Source organism: Vanacampus margaritifer, chromosome 1 (assembly GCF_051991255.1).
Source record: "Vanacampus margaritifer isolate UIUO_Vmar chromosome 1, RoL_Vmar_1.0, whole genome shotgun sequence".
Classification (NCBI taxonomy): domain Eukaryota; kingdom Metazoa; phylum Chordata; class Actinopteri; order Syngnathiformes; family Syngnathidae; genus Vanacampus; species Vanacampus margaritifer.
In genome coordinates, this window is record NC_135432.1 from 15,544,499 (window position 1) to 15,550,875 (window position 6,377).

Sequence of the window (6,377 nt, forward strand, 5' to 3'; positions counted from 1 at the left end):
ACAGAAGTTAGGGTTGGGGTTGGGGTGACAAACGTGTACAAATGAAAAGCCGAATTGGAACTTTATCCACACGTGACATGCATATCGGTCTTAGCCTGACGGTGGTAGTAATTTGATGGAGGTAGTATGAAGAAGTGGGAGACTTATCAACTTGAGAAGAGAAAACAAACTATTTTAATGTAGGAAATGAACACACAAAATATGTACAGCAAAAACAATTTCAGTTGCCTGGTGGGTGGTGTCTGGTCGGTGCTGGATTTCACTTTCCTTTCTTTTCTTTGGTCCTTCCTCGGGTCTCCTGACGGCCTCACGACCGTGTTGGTTTAGGTGAACGGTATGGGATTTTTTAATAGGTTTTAGGTGAACTAATCAAGACACACACACTCGCACGCACACACGCACACACGCACATACACATACAAAAAAATAATAATAATTTAAAAAATAAAAGAAAAAATAAAAGAGAGCAATGATGATGACTTGTCAAATCGGTAAAATTACCGAATGAACAATACTGAGCTCTCCAGAAAAAAAAAAAAAAAAAAACAATTTCGGCAAAATGAGCTCTGAAAACTTAATGTGCACGTATTTGGTTTATAACTGGGAGCTCATTGGAAAAATTCATGAACAGTCAACAGAACACGGCTGAATCATTGCAATATTCATTATCAGTCACAGAGGAACAGACAGAGGAAATGCCTCTTCTTCTTTAGGTGTTTTAACAGTCGCCAACAGTTTGGAAGCAACCTACCGACAGGACCTAAATTCATATATTAGCTGTCGTGTCAACCAAAATGTATTTCAATTGAAAAACCAAATGCTTTTGTGTCTTTTTTAAAAGCATTCGAAATTTCGTAAAGGCAGAATTAGTCACCGTTCTTGTACAGTATTAGATTTGATTAGATTGTGCAGGTGTACCGATCATTGTGTGTTTATTAAAATGTGCAAGAAAATGTCAACAAAAGGTCTGTCTTTTCAGACACTGTGCTCTTGTCGATTTCTCTTTCTTTTTAAATGAGCCTTTGTAATGCGGACAAACATCAACGTCATTTTGAGCACCAATACTTTTGCCATTTAGATTTGAATTATGGTTTTAATCCAGGCTAGATTAAAAAACACATGGTCATCATCTTCAAGTGAACTCTCTTTGCCGAAATATGTTTCCTGGATTGCACTGTGCATCATCGCTGATTTATATGACTACGCTTACAGAGGCAGTTGCAGCTGATTGTGTGCAACACTAGATTAAAGCGAATGAGGCGAACCTTGAGGTGTTTTGTCAAAGGCTGATGATATTCAAAGATGGAGAAAATATCAAGTGGACTGAGATGAAAACAGTCATGTGACATTCGTTTGATGGGATATACACAAGGCTATCAAAGCCAGAGAAAAATAAAAAGAAATCAGCAGACTTTTAGAAGAAGGTTGCCTCAATAGACTTGGTCAGCCCCGTAGATTGTGGCAGCCAGTCACACAAAGTACAAGAAGAATGAATGTTCTTCTCTCTGATCTTTTGGTCTTTTGTTTGATTACGTCAGCCCGGGACACAAATTGGGAAGCAGGTGGCCTTTCACACTCAATCTCGTGTCACTTTTATTTTTTTTGCCTGATTTCTCAACCCTACAGACAAGTGTACCGATCCCTCTGTGAGCATAGAGTAAACATGTTACATGTTTCTTAACAGATTTCCAGTTTTGAAGTGTTCCTTAACTCATTCACTGCCATTGACGGCTATAGACGTCAAAAATTTATTTGAACTATTACTATTAGTTTAAAAAAAAAAAAATCCCCACTTTTGTTAACAAGAGTATGAAAACCTAGAATTTTTTGTATTGTGCATTTAGAACAGATATAAAATGTGTGATTAATTGTGTGTTAACTAGTGAAGTCATACGATTTATTACGATAAAAAAATGTAATCGCGATTAACATTTTTAATTGTAATTAATTGCATGACTTCAAATACTCACGATTAATCACACATTTTATATCTGTTCTAAATGTACAATATTTTTTTTCTAGGTTTTCATACTCTTGTTAACAAAAGTGTGGGGGGGGGGAACTTTAACCTAATAGAAATAGCGCAAATGAATTTTTGACGTCTATACCCGTCAATGGCAGTGAATGAGTATTGACCTTCTTGTTTTATTCCTCCCACGAACTAACTAAATTCACATTTACAAGACGTAATGGCATTATCAAGCATCAGTACTTGATTTTGGTGAGTATTCAAATGTAAGTGCTTGTACTTGTACCTTGTACAGTATTTGTCCTACGATTTACGACTGTACATGACAGCAACACTACACTTCTATTTTTTATTTTCCATGTGTTCCATTCCATCCTGGGAATCCCCCAAGAGACGCAAACCACTTAAAGTTTGCTCACAGGGCTCATAGGAGGGACCTTCCCACCATGGAGGAGGGGCCTCATGTTACAGGGGTTAAGTGGTTGAATCTGAGGTAAGATGGTGAGGATGACTCATTGATTATTTTTTGACCCATCACCTCATCAACTCCATTTTGACATACTGACCGCTTCGCGACGCCAATGTGAGAGACCTTCACTTCCTTCGAAATAACATACATCTCATTTCATCATTTTTAGTTACAAATGTTGTAGCGACTGTCATCTAATTTTCTTTCCTCATTGACATTGTAGGATGTTCACATTTCAGTGCATTAACCACTGAACTTTTTTATTTATTTATTTATTTATTTTAAATAGATCTCAAATATGATCAGTTGTCATCACGTTACATCATTACCTACTTTGACACACCTTGTACTTGCATTTCTCTCTTAATTTTTCAATAACAGCAGTCCAACTGCAAATCACATTTGGTCATGGCACACACACACAAAAAATTGAAAAAAAAGAAAGATAGAAAAATGGGTTAGTCACATTGTCTCTTGTTGGAAATTTGTTACGTCTCTGCATTGTTTTTTTTTTTTTTTGGAGTGGGGGGGGGAGGGTCATTTTAAGTGCTCTAGAAGCCGCAGTGACACGTTATTAGTTGATTCATTTGCATATCAATTATTTTTGAATGTACTATAAATAGTGCAAAGCGCCCCTGCATGATATTTGTTTTAGGCACTTAGAAAAAAGTTTTTCTTGTGTCAAAAGTGATATTCACTGTTAAACTTGCACAACATATTTCACACAGTCGGAATCCAACATGTGGTGACAATAAGAAGCCAGCACCCATTCTGCAAACGCTGAACGAGGGCGACGTGTTGCGTGCATGATCCAGACTCTTTTTTTTTCAACACACTAAAAAAAATAAAAATAATAAAATAAAAAGCACCTGGCACACCATCTGGATTTGCACAAAGCATCCACATTCCTTTCTGGCAACTTTACAATGTAAACATGTTGACAGATGCTTCACCTTATTTTATAGATAAGTTTTATTTTTTGCCACATGGCTGATGTGGCAAAATATAAAAAAAAAAAAATAAAAAAAAAAAAAGATTTATTTAGGCGGCACAGTGCAGAGGACGTAAGTTTAAACCCGTATCCAGCCTAAATGTGGGGTTTACATGATCTCCGTGTGCCCGTGTGGGTTTTTCCGGGAACTGCGGTTTCCTCCCGCTTTTAAAAAGTAAGTTAATAGAAGATTTTTAATTGTCCGCATGTGTGACGTCAGTGTTTGTGCACTGCGATTGATTGGCAACCAGTTCAGGGTGTACCCTGCCTCTTACATGATTCTGAGTCGTACCTAACTATAAGCCTAATCAAAAAATAATCTTTTACAGTAACTCTTGAATATAGAGGGTGTCTGCCCTCCAGAATGCGGAAGATTGTTCCACAGGAGACCAAGTGTGAAAGATAAAAAGCTCTGCCTCCCCTCCTAATTTAAAAAAATGGAACTACAAGTAAATTCTGAAAATAGTACTGTACTAGGTTGATAAAGCAACACAAGCTCTTGATAGTAGGATGGTGCCAGGCTTTATACCGTTTTGTATGTAAGGGGGTGGGTAATCTCTGTGGACTGTTTACCGTTGTTCAGGGGCTGTCAAATACGCGGAGGAAATAACAACAGCTTTAACAACAGAGCCATTTGGCTTCCTATGCCTTAGTAGTGTCTATTATCGTCCTCATCCTGCCAGCTAGGTAACCACCTGGATGTAAGCCCTTAAATTGAGCGAAAGGAATTACTTTTGGCAGCAAGAAAGCTGTGTGAAAGTCCATAATCTATCCCTCTATTCAGCTTTGTACTGTTGTACATCTACTGAATTTTAATGAAATGCTCGTCCTTTTCTTCCTAAACTAATTCAAACAAACTTTTTCAACCACGCACCTGACCTTTAGCATCCTGACACAAACGGTGCTACCACCCGCACACCTTCAAACGAATGCCCATTTAAAGGCATTCTGTTTAATCATGTAAACATGACCAAAACACACCTTACAGGAGATGTGAATGTTAGTGGTTGCTTTTCTTCTATGAGGCCTGTGATTGAGTGGCGACCAATTCAGGGTGTACTCTCGCCCAAAGTCAGCTTGCCTGTGGTCATTATCGGGATAAGCAGAAGGAAACTTGTTGTAGAAAATGGATAATGTCTATTGATCTATTTTCTGTAGCTCTTATCCTCACTAGAGTCAAAGAGCTTATTCCAGCCTGACTTTATCCGGGAGGCAGGAGCCACCTTCACACCTATAGATGATGTACAGCCTTTGATGAACCTAATATTCATGTTTTTGGAATGCATGGAGAGAACACGAGAACTCTACACTTCTTATTGCGTACGAAACAGCAGGCAGAGGTCAATAGTAAACCCCAGTTTTTAGATGATTGAGCCGCACCCACCTAGTGTTGATAATTAGGGGTGTTGCCCAAAAATCTATTTTCATTTAGTATCATTCAGAATCGATTTTAAATGTCCCAAAACCAATTTTATTTAAATTATTTTATACTGTCTTGCCTTTGTCTTTGTGTGCCTTTTTTTGGAGCGCTGTTTATGTTGTGCCACTGAGGGCCAGTGTGGTTCCACGCGGTCTAATACACTGTTAAGTTGTAGCCACATAAGAGAAAAGAAGGAAAAAGTCACGATCAAGTTGTTCCAATAAAAGTTGGTTTTTTTTGCAGTTTGGAGCCGTTCTTTTGAGTGATCAAAGTGCCGCGAGTAGCGCAATAATTAGCATTAGTGAGTCAGACTGGAGTAGATCATTACAATTCCTTGAACATCTATAGATTGAAGCAAAAGTCATTGTCAATCAAATCATTTTGAATCAAAAAGCGTTCTTAATTGAAAATTGATTCTGAATCGAAACGCAGACCCAAAAATCGGAATTGAATCGAATCGCGAGACATTCAAAGATTCCCACCCCTGTTGATAATGATGTTGGAATCAAAGAGGCCTGAATATAATAAGGACTGTGAGACAGCCCATGTACCACTAGCGCACAGAATCTTCCTTTTAAAAATGCATATGCTGTGCTTTTGTGCTTGAAAGTTTACATACCTTTGGGGTGTGTTAACTTATGAGCACAATTGTCAATGCACAAAAGCTAAATGTCGCTTAGTGACACAAAAATGCTATGAATCGTCACATGCATCTCTACTCATGTCAACTTCAATCTCTGAAAATATCAGAACAATTGCCACAGTATTTTAAATTTTATGGGCAATATTCAACCTTTTTCTCACCATACAGTGTGCTTATAAGTTTACATACCCCTAAGTCAGGGTATGTAAACTTTCAAGCACAACTGTATGTTTAATACATTTCCTATTTGCTCAAGCTCTTATGGAAAATTACAGACCTTGAGTAATTATAAATGTATATTACAGTTACATATCCGTTTTAATGTAAAATTATTTTTTAAATGTCTGGCCATTATTATTATTATTATTATTATTATTATTATTATTATTATTATTATTATTATCACCATCGTCATCATTATCATCATCAACGTCAGTATTATTATTACCAGGAGTGCAGTCAGACGTTTGAGCAAAATGATCCATGAGTGACCTCTGTTGGCCAGTGTTACGCTTTACATCTGTTGTTGTGAAAAAGTTGTCTGCAGCACTTAATGTCTCCACTAGATGACATCACAGCCAAAGTTGCTGCGTTTTTAGAATACTTTTATACTGGGTCCAACTATAACTAGCATTTGAGTCAGTGCATGCAATTTTACATAGAAAGCATGTATGCTGCATTCATTACTTTTTTTTTTTTTTAATTGGTTTACTATTCAAATCAATTGATTTATTGGCCCTAGTGTGTATTCGCTCTCTAAAAGTGCCCGGAGAAACACAGAAAATGTTTACATGAAACCTGGTGTTTTTATTTCTATTATTACGATATTCATTCAGTCTATTTAAGCATCAGAACAAATGGACATTAACGAATTAATTGGCGTTG